This window comes from Excalfactoria chinensis, chromosome 16 (genome assembly GCF_039878825.1).
Source record: "Excalfactoria chinensis isolate bCotChi1 chromosome 16, bCotChi1.hap2, whole genome shotgun sequence".
Lineage (NCBI taxonomy): Eukaryota > Metazoa > Chordata > Aves > Galliformes > Phasianidae > Excalfactoria > Excalfactoria chinensis.
Genome location: NC_092840.1, coordinates 2,093,781 through 2,107,456, shown reverse-complemented (window position 1 = coordinate 2,107,456; position 13,676 = coordinate 2,093,781).

Genomic DNA, 13,676 nt, shown 5'->3' with positions numbered 1-13,676 from the left:
AGAGGCCAAATGGAAGTTACAAACAGGGGCCACCAGCATCACCCCCCAATCAGGGTTTGGCACTGAGCAGTGCAAGACACAGCACAGAGGAGTCACAAACCACCATCATCACACCAAACACCAGTGAGGCTCCCACTATCGGTCATCAAATTAGGATGGAAAAAAACCTCCAGGTGTTTTTTTGGTTGGATGTTTGGTGTTTTTGGTTTTTTTTTTTTTCATGAAAAGGAGAAAAATAAAACATAACAACGACAAACACACTCCCATCGCAAGTATGATTACATTTCAAATGCAATTACCAATGCTTCCAGAGCGTGTGGATGTATTTAGCCTCACAAAGCAGAGCTAATTTATTCATAAGCAGATCTGCAAGGCTGCACAGGCAGAATCCACTCCATATTCAAGGGGATTATTAAACTGGTGGGTGTGAAGGATTTCTTCCCAACAGTCTCCGGTGCATAGATACAACAGGCAGCCGAATGAGGCAGAGGGACAGACAAGCGATGGGCCTATCTGCATGATGATAAAGATTGTCACAGTGACAGTCCCAAACTGGTAGCATTTTGTGGGGAGAATAGCTGTGCAGCAGTGTAAGGGAAGCACCACCTCCAGACTAAGGGAGGCAGCTCTGCAGGGGCAGATACCTTGGCAGGGTGCATGTGTGTTCTCAGCCAGGCTGAGGTTCCTCACCTGTGGGATGCTGAGCAGGTCTTCCTGCATGGAACCCCTTTGTAGCCACTGGAAACTACCCAGGAACATCAAGCCAGGCAGACTGGCTCTGCCACCTCTGTGTCACTTAGAGAGTCAATAAAAAAGCTGAGATGCAATGAGGAGCTTTTCAGACTACCTCTCTACAGCTCCTGACCCCCTGCCAGTCATCAGCGATGTCAGGCAGCTTGGTTGCTTTTGCATTGGAACAGAACAATGGAGATGTTTGAAGGCGCAGGAGAAATGAATGCAGAGCAGCCAACTGGCCCCCGCTGACTGTTTGCACACCAGGTCAGGGCCGACTGCAAGGTGATGAGAAGCTGCTTCTGTTTGTCTGCCAGCTCTGAGCTCTGCTTCCCTACTGAGAGCCGGTGGCAGCCACGGATTGCTCTGGGCACAGCAGCAGCAGGAGGTGAGGAAAGCAAAACGTAACCTCAACAGTCCCAGCTGGGATGTTCAGAGGAGCATCTCCCCAGCAGCCTCAAACACCCAGCTGTGCAGGGACAGGAGGATTTTCTTTTCTTGTCTCTTCAGAGATGCAAGAGAAACTGGTGTTTTCTTCTTCTTTCATTTTCCTCTTTTAAACTCGCAGCTCCTTGAAACTTTCTCAACTTTGAGAAAGTGATGGAGCTGGGAAAGAGAATTTGTCACAGTGTCACTCGAACAAACGGGAAGCATTTGTAAAGGTACATAGTAGAAAAGGGTGGGAGGAAGAGCAAACGTCACACTTAATATTCCTCGTGGAACAGAGAAAGGGGGGGGAAAGGAAAAGCCCCAAAACAATGCTGTGTATGTCAAAAACGTGTCTTGTCAAAACAAGTGGCAGCGTTTGGGGGGTGGGGAAATGGATCCAGCCCAAGTTTTTCAAGTGAGAAACCACTCCCAGTTCCAACTCAGTGCCCCAGTTCCTGCTTTCTCACCAACTCAGTGCCCCAAAGCTCCCTGCTCAGCTGGCAGTGAGAGCTCCTCCACTTCTTCCCATGCCCCAGCGCAGAGAAGAAGGAAAACCAGGACCTCCATTGAACGCAGAGCTGTGCTGAAGCCAGGCATGTCTGCAGGTAAAAAGCAGGACTCTGAGTGCCCAGGTGGATGGAGGAGGGATTATGCCTGTACTTAATGAAGAGCAAATGGTGACGTTTCCCTATGGTGTAAAGGAGACACATCTTTGGATGAACTACTGCTACAAGCCTTGAGGACTTAACAGCTCTCAGCCCTGAAGTAACTGTGTATGTCATGCCTCATACACATAAGGGACCCTTACTTTGCCTGGGCCTGACTCCATGAAGAAGACAGCAATAATACAGCCTTCTGACTTCACCTTGGCAAATGGCAATTGACTGGAGAGCTCTGTCCCTTCATTCTGCCCGAGCATCCAACAAAACCCAATGGAGCCCTGGCTGCTGGTTGCAGATAACATGGTGGGGAGAACTGTATTCAGTCCCAAGGAAAGGGCGGAGAGAAACAACAATAAACTTCAGGTCTTCTCTTCTTTTGGCATTTGGGAATGCTCATAGGTCTGAACTTCAGGCTTCCCTCGTTTTGTGTCTATCTATGCCGTCCATAGGAAATCAAATCTAGAACAGAAACCCAAAGGAAACAAAGCTTTCCTTCCCACTAGGAAAAGATAAGAGGAGGTCAGAAGGCATTTTCAGCCATAATTTCACACTGCTTTTTGCAGGGACCCCCAGTTGTTTCCATTGCCCTTGCACACGGGTACCTGCAGTGGCCATGCTGCGTGTAAAAGCGCTCAGTGAACACATGAACCACACACTGCTTGGCTTCTCAGATGAGGAAATTCTCCCTGCTGTAAAGCACTGTGTGGCACATCTGAAGGTATTTCTTGTTTAATTAAGGCTTTTAGCAATAAAGCTTGTGAAGATTTAGGAATACAAAGCAATTACATTCTGGAGAGATCTCGCTAGTAGTTCTCTTAACTTCCATGATATGTATATGTAGAAGAGTACTTGAGAAAGCAGGGGAAAAGGCTGTATCTTAGATGTAAGAGAGGAATGATTTCTTAATAGGAAACAACACGTACATAATAACAGAGTAAGAAACATAATTGAGCCACAAGACCAGGCTGGATGGGGCCCTGAGCAGCCTGACCTGGCAGGGCACAACCAACCCATGGCATGTGACTACAGGGCATGGATCTTTCTACACCTTAGAACGAATCTCTCCATTACCTTTCTCTGGAGTTGTCTTTGTTGCTGCCTGGTCTTTTATATCCTCGCAGATGATTCCATAACGTGCTGCACATGCCTGGCATGCATCCCTGGTAACCACTGTGTGTGTAGACCTTTGTGGTGTCTCCCGCTCCTAATTGGATACTGCAGATTCCTTTGAAAAGATCAAGGTGCCACTCATAACTGCCCTGGGCAACCAGTGGACCGTTACCTTGTATGCAATTCACACCTCACCTTTTGCAAACTGCATTGGGTTTGTAACGGGGAGAAATCCTCATCGGCTTTCCAGAAGAGGCATTCTGGCATTCACAGATTGACTTTGAGGTCCTTTTTTTGCAGCAGAGGGAAGCAAAACAAGCTGTCCAGCAACCTTTGAGGCAGATAGGCATGCACAGAGGCAAACCAGGATGCTAACACCAGTAGAGGCGCTCTGCAGTCACGCAGCCAGAGCTTTATGTCTAGGGGTACAAAACAACCTGAGGAAATACCTCAGAGGGGTTCCTGGTCTACAAGGGGGATGTGAACTCCCTCCCAGATGAAAAGAAGCAAATGTGGGCTGCTACCAGGAAGGACCCTCAGGCAGACACTCTCATAATGGCATCTTCCTAGCAGAGGCAAACCTCCTTTGGTTTCTGCCCTGGTGTTTTCCTTTCTGGCTGTCCCAGGGGAGCAGAGAAGCCAAACAGTGGCTCGTAGCAGGTGGTGACCAACCATTGCATGGCAGTTTTCTGCTAAGTCTCAGTCTCTCCTGCATGGGAAAAATACACAGAAGGGTACATATTTTCCAGAGGCATTTGTAATATGAAGGAAACAACCATACAGGAGCCTAGAGAAAGCTCTACAACATGAAGAAAATGTGAAAGAATGACCAGGAATGACCTACAGGCTAAATCAGCAGCAGCAAAACCAAGAACAAAAGTGGAAAGTAGGACATCTTGCTAAGGAGAACACCATAGAACAGCATAGATTTCCAGAGACAAAGTCAGAAAAAATGAAGGCTCACAGGAAGCACTGCTGATAAAGGGGTGAGAAGTCAGAAGAAGACATACAGAAGCATTTTAGATTGGATGTCAGGGGGAAGTTCTTGACAAGGAGAGTAGTGAGGTCCTGACACAGGCTGCCCAGAGAAGCTGTGGATGCTCCATCCCTGGAGGTGTTCAGGTTCGGGTTGGATGGGGCCATGGGCAGCCTGGTCTAGTATTAGATACAGAGGTTTGTGGCTCTGCCTGCAGGAGGTGGACTGGAGCTTGATGATCCTTGAGGTCCCTTCCAAGCCATTCTGTGATCCTGGAAGTAAGAAACAGACCCTGGACGGCACTGATTACAGCTCAACAGGAAGGAAACAATTACATCAAACTAATGCAATTTTGACCTGTGAGCTCATAGAAAGTGCTATTTTCTTCAGCCACGCTCCAGTTTTGGTTACAAAAACACCACCTTCCACTCAAAGTGCTGATTTCTACCATGGCCCTGGTTTTCCTTCAGGGATAGCGGTGCTTCACTGCCTTCAAGCTTCACTGGCTCCTTTATTAGATCATCCCATTTGCGGATTCACTACCAGTATCTCTTGCTTTTCCAGTTCTAAAGCAGCCAAAGTCCTTTTCTGTAGATGGCCATGGGTGACTGAAATCATGGCAGACCATCCCCCCAGGCTCATTCGGTGTGCTACAGGGGGCAGGAATACCAAGGATATCTGGATCCACAGCAGAATGATCCACCCCTTTCTCACCTGAGGGAAAAATGACAATCTCTATTGGGTTTTTATTTCAGTTCTGGGTTGGCCTTTTTGTGTTCTGAAACACAGCAAAACCAGCATTTCAAACAACTGTTCCAAATAGGAAATGGCTTTTTTTCCACTTACGGTTTCCTTAAAACAAAATAAACCATTCCAGGAGGTTTTTGCTGGACCAGCTGTATCCAAGCAGTGTTAATTGAAGGCTGCAGTATTGCATGCTCTAGCCTGCACTGCTGTGCCATCATAGCTCCAAACACAGAGCAGAGAGCAGCACAATCTGAAGCAGCACAACCTCTGCTTCTCTCTGTGGGGTCTGCCAAAGCAGCTACTAGCAACCAAGGCAGGACACTTCTTCTTGCACCAAGGTTCTGGGAACTGCACCCAAGATTATTCTGACCTGAAGCAGTTTGATCCCTTCCTATGCTGTTCATTTTTCTCCCTGAGAGCCTCTTCTAGATGGGACCAGACTGCTCAGATAGCCCACGTGACACCACAGTGGTTCAGCAAATGCTTTTTTTCCCCCCCCCTTTTCATCTTGAAAACACTTCCTCCAGGGTTGGTGAAGGGGCGAGTCATTTGTTTTAAGAGACCGTGAGCCAGAAATAGGAATAAAATTACCTTTCGTTGGGGTGTTTTGAAGTTCCCTACAAGGGAAAGGAGCCAACCTCCTGCTGCTGCCACTTGAAATTGCTCAGCTGCCCTCGCGGTGAGGAAAGGCTGGAGTGTGTGCTCCACTTTCTTTCTTTGTGATCCGAATATCTTTTAAGACTTCCAACAAACGGTGCTGCCAGGAAATATTCTTCTGTTTGGCATCAGTTCCATATGGGAGAACAGAGCACTGTGTTATTGGTCTGGAGAACAGCTGATTTTTCAGTTTGACAGCAAAATTGAAAAATCAAGTGGAAAACAAAGAAATAAAAATAAAAAGGTTTGGCTTGGATCGCTCCAGAATATGATTTATCTTGGTAAAACAACAAAAAGAATTGTTCCGTCCAGCGTGAAAGACTTCGTACCATCCCAAATGAAATGGTTTGCACTTGTAAGAAAAGCAAGGAAAATCCAATCAAACAAAAAGGTGAGATTCACAAGCACAGTTTCAACCTCCTGTTCAAGGACTACAGCCCTTACTAGGAGTGGGAGAGATCCCATCCTCCAAGCAGCACTAAGCCATCACTCCACGCCACACCTGAAACCCAGTATCAAGAAAAGGGCCCTCACTGGCTGCTATTTTTAATGCCCTTGGGACATCATTCCAGCTCTTGGCACATTTGCAAAGTGGTGTTTATGGTGTTCAGGTGCTTATTAGCAATTCAGATATTTGCTTGTTTTAGCCTTTTAATTTCAGCCCGCAAACATGGATGAGGTGATAAGGAAAGAGTATCTAACTAAATACTCTGTGATATGCAGAGAGCCTTCATGTTGCTTGATGAAAGAGGCAAGAGAAGTGTCCCTTCTTAAATCTAACTGGCAAAGCAATAGGTTTGTATTTGAGCCAGTTGAACAAGTGCATGGGCAACAGAAAGATGCAGTATGTTAATATTGCCCCATTCTGAAAATAATGCAATCAGTAAGGGAGAATAACAGCTAGAAATGGAGGGCAGAGGTACTGCAATGCAAACAAAGGAGAGCTGAAAAGCATAGAAGTGCCCCAAGAAACATCAGTGTGTATCTCTGTTCCTCCAAGAGGGAAAATGCTGAACTGCTTCTCTCCACCAGGTGTCATACGCTATTTTGTGCTCCGTAGGGAATGAGTAACTGAGTGTAACTGCCGTTGTCTGTTCCTAATTCACAAGGTGAGAGTAGCAGAGGTGTCCTTAAAAAACAAAAAGCACAGCAATAACACAAAATAGCAGCAGCTGTAGCTTAGTGGGATGAGGCAGCCTTCATGTAGAGGAGTCCTGGAATGCTAAACAAGGCAAACTTGTCTTCCCACAAGCAACAGCATAGCGTCAAATAGACGTCACTGCTGAGGATGCTGTGTGTTTACCTGGCCCAGCATCACAAGCATAGAAGCAAACCCTGCTCTGTGTGCTCACAGAGAATGGTCACTGCCAGCCAGCAGTGCTGGGAACAGCTGTGAGGGAGTTCTGTACATCCTGGCCATAGACTTGCTGAATGCTGTGGGTTGGATGGGACCTCTGGAGGTCTTTGGTCCAGCCTCCTCCTAGTTGTTTAGTGAATCTCGACCAGAAGGAAGATTGTTCTTTCTCCAGCAGGAAATCATCTGTGGCTTCTGTCAGCTCCTGGTCTCTCTTCAGGAGTGCTAACAAATTAGATCAAGCAGCAAACCTCAGCTAGAATCTGCAGTGGGGGACAGCGGGGTACATCTTGTGGCAGAGAACAGTGCTGGAGAACTGCCTTTCCCACCTGCAGCCAGAGCATCACTTACTCCGCTCCAGTTGCTGCTGGAGCTCATGCTTGGCATTTGCCATGGAAGCAGCTCATAAACTCTGTCTCTATCAGCTCAGTCCTTTGCTATAAGCCCAGGAAAGAGTAACAGACACAGGGAAGTCTGTGATATCTCACACTGAAGTTATCAAGGATCCTTTTTACCTGCTGATGAAAATAATTCTCCACATTTAGCCATCCCTTTGGGATGATGTTTGGGCTCAGAAGCTTCTGCCTTCCTGGGTTATATAACAAAAAAAAATGGACTGGGCACACAGAGATTCTTCTCTCCTTGGAAAACTGCCCCATGAATGAGAACACAGTGTAAGGAGGGAAGTCCCTCTGTCAGGCAGAGAGCTTTCCCTCCCTCTGCTAACCCTGATGAAGCCTCAGAATCCATTGCACAGCACAGGCTGCCTTGCAATTTCCAGCTAACGCACAAACCACGAGGATAAGCCAACATGGACATTACATTCTGCCATGGTTTAGCAGAGCTTAATTGGATCATCCATTTTTGCAATATTAACATATCAGGGCTGCAGCTAATCCCTCGGGAAGTCCTGTATGCTGCAGATTAAAGCACTTTTCACAATCTGCGTGATATGGTCGGCTAAACAATATTAAGAAACTAAGTCTCCAAACACTTAACTGCTAATTTAATGCCATTTCACAAAGGCTGATGCTTTCTGTGGGTGCTATTGAGATGCATGAACCCACAAGTAGATTCATCAAGATAATCTACCCAAAAGAATCTAAATGTTCCAGGGGATGCCTCACTTTAGTTTAAAATACTGTTTCCTTACTGCAACTGGAAGTGCATTATTGAGATTTATTCTAGCAGCAAGAAAAAAAATCGTTGAAGTATTGGCCCCTTTCTCAAATCGAACAGACACTATTCACAACAGGCTGCGCTTCCAGGCTACTTCTGGATGATAACCAACAACGACATTATTCAGCTTCTTGGATCTACATCCTCAGCACCAACAGTTCTTCATTTAGAGACTGAGATCTGGAGCAAGATCTCCCCCCTTCACACACACACACACACACAGATTCACATGGATGGTTCAAGACTTCAAATCCATATCTGGTTACTGTCAGACTACAGCAAAAGGTCAAAACGGACTCCATTGCATGACAGAAGCTGGACAAGTCATCAGGCAGCATAAATAGACAAGGCTTGATGGAACTCAGCTTATACCAAATCTATTCCTGCAGTGCAGAAAGATAGCACAAAACCTGGTCATTTGCTTAAGATCATGGAGAATGCTAATGATTATTGGCTGCTGAAGGTGGTCCTAGAAAACCAGTAAAAAGAGGAAAAGGCTTTGATAAAAAAAGGCAGATCTTAAACTGCTAGCTGCAGTGGTTGAGGCCTGTAAACGCTTCAGCACAGGGGATGAGATTTTCTGTTGGAAAACTCTCAAAAAAGTATGTTAATACCAAACATACATATATAAAATGACACAGGGAGATCAATGAGCTGGCCACTGAGGGGAATCCAATACTCTCCGAATCTAATTCTAATTACTATAGATTTGTAGCACTAACTAGTCATCTCTCCTCCTTCTCAAAGTGTATCTTTGCTACAGATAATTACACAATAATAATTGCAAAGATTCCTCATATTAAGTCATGTGGGTCTCCACAGGGAAAACAGTGGGACAGGAAACTGGTATCACAGCCATGCTGCTTTAAATGGGTAGGATAATAAGGCAGAAGGGAATGCAGTTTAATAGCACGTATTCAACAGCCTGATGTTTGATAGCCCTTATTATTATAGGTATATATCTTATAAATCATCACATTAATCTTTCTCCAGCCAACATGACGCTAATAAATACATGGATGCAATACCCTTGGCTAATCATTGCATTGCCCTGAGCAGAGCAGAAGAGCTAAACTCCCAGGGTGGGGTTCCTTCCTCATGACAGGCACTGAAGAATGCTTTGGGAGAGTAATCCAGTGAATGATAGATTAAAGATAGGGATTTTTTCCCCTGTCTGTAATCCAAGAAGCAAATCTCGCCAAGAAGTAGTCAGAAATGAATGGAGATAAAGAGAGCAAGCCTGTGCTGCTGTGTAAATCCACAGTGCGTTCACTTCTTGAATGTTCTCTGCAATCCCCATCTCAGAAAGGCTGTTGTAAAACTGGGAAGAAAACAGAACCGAGCAGGGGAGATGATGAAGGGTATGAAATGACATCTGTGGGAGAAACAGGTAAATAGACCACGGATCTCCCACCTGGAAGAGAGGTGAGAATTGTCTGTCATTTCATCCAAGAAGTATCCTGCAACTATCAGATGGCAAGCTCAAAACAAGCAGAAAATAAAGACTATCTCCACAGAGTGTGTAAATTGCCTGTGGAATTCACCACCAATTGTTTTCAGTGTTGGAAAAATAACACGTTGAAAGGGAGTCTGAGCAGATTCACGGAGGAAGAAAGACGAGCTGATCTCCATCCAGGTGAAATGAGTGAACAGACAGCAGGCACACAGCCAGCTCTCAGGCATGATGGAAGGAAAAGGCCTTCCCTGACATGAGATGATACTAGGTGGAATTGGTCTGCAACCCATGGAATGGAAAAGGTTGTTAGAGAGCAAGCCTTAAGTGAGAAACAGAGAGGAGGAAGGAGATGTGATGAAAGTCCTTACGTTCTGTTCTGTCTCATTCAGGAGTTCCTTGATTGAAATAAAACTCTCGTTGTTCCACTGGGTGGGTTGTTTGAGGGTTTATTTGCTCTCAAGTCCAGACACCTTTTGGTGTTGTGGGCACACTTGCTTGAAGGAGAAGGTTCAGACGGATCCACTTGAAAGCTCTGTTTGACTTGGGTTCCCATCACACACATCCTCTGAATCTTTCAACATCAAACTTCTTACCTCTTCCACTAAGCATCCCCAAAGGATGGCCCAGCCAACAGATCCATCGCATTTAAGAGCAGACCTTCCACTATTGGTGGAGATGTGCTGCATAACCATTCCAAAGGCTCCAGCACAAAGTAACTGCATTTGCTCAACATATGGGCCGCACAAAGTACAGAACAAATCTTTTTTCTTCACAGACATTGCCACCCTTAAGCTCCTTACCATCCATCCCATGCCATATGCTCCCAACCTCCTGCCCACTGTCAGGATGGCTCTGAGCTGTACTGAGCCCTGCTTCCCCCAGAAGGCTTCCATCTCTCAGGGGCATTGATCTCCTGCAGCTTCCTAATTTACTTGCTTAATCTAATTGAGGGCCTCAGAAAGACTCCCTGCATCATTTCCCTCTAGCCTGTGGCTTCCCAGCACCTGGTGGGCTGACACCAGGCAGTCAGGAGCTACGTTATCAGCCTGACCTGACAAAGAGGTTTCCAATAAAGACAGTTGGAACCTCCTTGAAAATTCTCTGCAGCTTGCAGGGTTAAAGAATCTTGTTTACTAACCAAGCCCTTGTTTGTCAGCCTCCTTTTTTGCTAGCAAGAGCAACAGTGGAACTGGAAAGCATTAATGGAAGAGATACTTACACAAACCCCAGCATTGGGCTGTGGGTTAAATCATGTCAATAATGAAGGAAATGAGCCCAGCAAGTACTAGAGAATCAGAGTGGAAGCACACACAGCCCTTGTAGGATGTGCTGGTGTATTATTCTGGGCTTCTGTGTAATGACAGGTGAGATAAGGAAATGTCAGTCACCATAAAACAGACTGAATGGGCTAATGGATTCACAGGGAATTGCAGCTTCCTCGCCAGGCAAGGTGCATTTCAGACAGAACCCACGACAGATCGATTTCTTCACCTACCCTGGAGAAACAGTTTCTGTTCCTCTGCCTCTTGAGTTGACTCAGCTACTGAACAAGCAGAAGAAGAGTGAATTCCCCAATTCTCCAGCCAGCGGGGATCTTTCACCTGCAGCTCATAAAGAAGCAAACAAGATCATGCAGCCTGGGACAAGCGCAATGCTGAAACAGAAGGAGGCAATGCAATCTTTTGGTTGAATCCTCTGCAGGAAGAGGCCAACCACCACCCAAGGAAATTCCAACTTGAAGTATTTTACAAAGCCTGCTATGGCACTGCTATGGCACTGCTATGTTGTGGGGATGCTCTGTCCACCTCCTAACCAGCCTATCTTAAGATGCAGAGCTCTGGATTTGCAGTTACATGTTCCTTCAGGCTGGATGCTGACCCTGTAGTGCCCACAGTTCCTCGTGCCCTAAGACATGTGCTCTTTCATTATATCTTGGGAATCCTGAATTTGGGCCATCTCACACCCCAATGAGCCGAAGCCCAGGATGATAGCTCGTATTTTTGGACCTCATCATTCCCATCCTGGGCTCCACAGGCTTTTTGAAGCCAGAGGTGTTCTGCCATTCCTTGTTGAGCACATTTACCTCTTTACGCTCTGTAAAACAGCAAGCTGCTCCAGAACTGCATCACCCTGCCGTGCTGGAAGGAAGCATCACGTAACCAAGCTGGAGCAGTTTGGGGTGATTAAAGTTATTACTGGGCTGCTCAAAAGAGCATGGGGACTTACCAGCTGGCAAATGTTGGATTAGAAGGTCTCAGAGTTACCCATTCCATGCCAAGAATCTCTCAGGCCATATGCCTAAAGGACTCGGGCAGAGAAGGATTAATTGAAATCAGGCTTGGGCAGTAAATTCAAGTGAAAAATCACCCTATAAATGAGGGAAGATCCAAGGGAGTATGCAGAGTGATTATAGAAGCTGGTGCTTAGGCTTTAATTCAACAGGCTCGGGATTTTCTTTTTATTTATAAGGCTAAAGCTCACCCTCCCTCACCCTGAACAAATTAAAGCTGGCTGAACCCCCGAGAGCCTGGGGCAGCCCAGCTCACCCTTTGGCATGTGAGTCAGAGCTTAGCTCTGGGGACACCAAGGTTGCAGGGAAATCACAGCCCTTTGTCAGCAGGTTGGAAGGGTTCTGAGCTGGGTGTAGGAAATGGGGCCAGAAATCACACTAGCGCTGCCATTTGAATGCCTCTGGTTCAACATTAAAGCAAAGGGTGGAGTTGGGAGCTACAGAGATCAGTGGTCAGAGCATCTGGGTCCTTGGGGACCAAGTCTGTTCCCTAGGAATGACTTTGCTTCAAGGTGCTAAATAAGATCTAGCTGTCCTCTCTACACTTTTCCTAGGGACTCCCTCACTTTTAGGGGCCTGCATTTTTAAAGGGATTCTGGCTAGAATCAGAGCATCCTTGGAGCTGGGCTTTAAAATGACATCCACGCTCCCCTTGTGGCTGGAATACCAGCATCATCTTGATACTCTAAGAGGAAGACTATAAGGGAAACCCTGATCCTTCTGAAATCCCTGCAGGCTTCTCTCAGTGAAGCGGGACTCCAGGAAAGGAAAACGAGAAGTCTGATAGATAAGCTCAGCCCTGCAGTCAGGGAGCTTCAGCAAAGCACTGCAGGTGGAGAATGCTCAGGCTTCTGCAAACAGCGCGTGCTCCTTATCGCTGTCAACCCACATCAGGGATGAGCAGATCCCAAAGATCCTAGAGCACAGAAATCTTCCCCGCTGCAAGGACCTGCCTGAGAGGATTTGGATTAGATCCCAGCAGTGAAGAGTCTCTTCATTTCCAGGGAAATGGCACCCTCTGCCTGAGGGTACTTGGGTGAGCTCACGCTCTGCCAAAGAGGCAAGCACAGCACAGAACCCTGTTTGGGGACACATGGTGCTGGGAGCCCAAACACCACAAGCTTCTGGCAGGCTCTCCTTCCAGCACAGCTGCTAGCATGAAATCTGTGATGCCAGACATCCCCACCAGCTTTATCTCCATCACCCTCTTGTTACCTCAGCTGCAGTTCCAGGCTCATCGCAGCCCTCTGCTCCTCACAGCACAGCACTTGGTGGAGGAGCTACTTGTGCAGGGAGCAGCCAAAGACTGCTTATGGGTCTGTACTTCCTTGCTTCTATGTGCATTCCCAGCACAGGTGTCCGTGTTTAGGGAATTGCATCAAGCCTATTGCCTTGCTATCACTAAGGAAATTGCAAGCAGGCACCCAAGAGAAGGGTGAGGCAGGCTGCAGGAAGGTGTGCTGTGTCTTGGCTTCAGCTGGGATAGTGTTAGTTTCCTTCCTACCAGCTGTGTATAGGATGAGAACAACGTTGATAACAAACAGAAGCAAAGGTTTTTTAGCTTCTCACACATCCCTGCCAGTGACAAGATGGAGGTGCATAAGGAGCTGGGAAGGGACAACTGAGCCAAATGGATGTCCCATACCACATGGCATCATGTGGAAGTATAAAACTAAGGGAAGTTTGGTGTGGGGGCTGCCCTGTGTGCATTTATGTGAAGGATGCAGCAATGGGAGGATGATTTCAGCACGTAGAGCAGTGCAGAATGGGGAGGGCAGGGTGAGGCTGTGGGTTGGCCACCCCTCCTTCTGCTGAGCCCTGGGCAGGCTGCGAAAGCAAGAGCTTTAAAAAGCACCACGTGGAAAGATTTTGCTTTATTAAACTAGAGATCTAGGTCAAAAAGAGTCAAATAACTAATTCTCAGAGCTCTCTATCCTCTTACTGGATTCCTGCTTTTAATGCCATTTGTCTCTCCCTTTCTATTTCAGCTGGGCATCACAGTGTTTCTGATTACACGGGGATCTGTGCTAGGAGCCATCTTCTCAGACATCCCTGGGCAGAGTTTCTAGAATGCAAAATGGAAT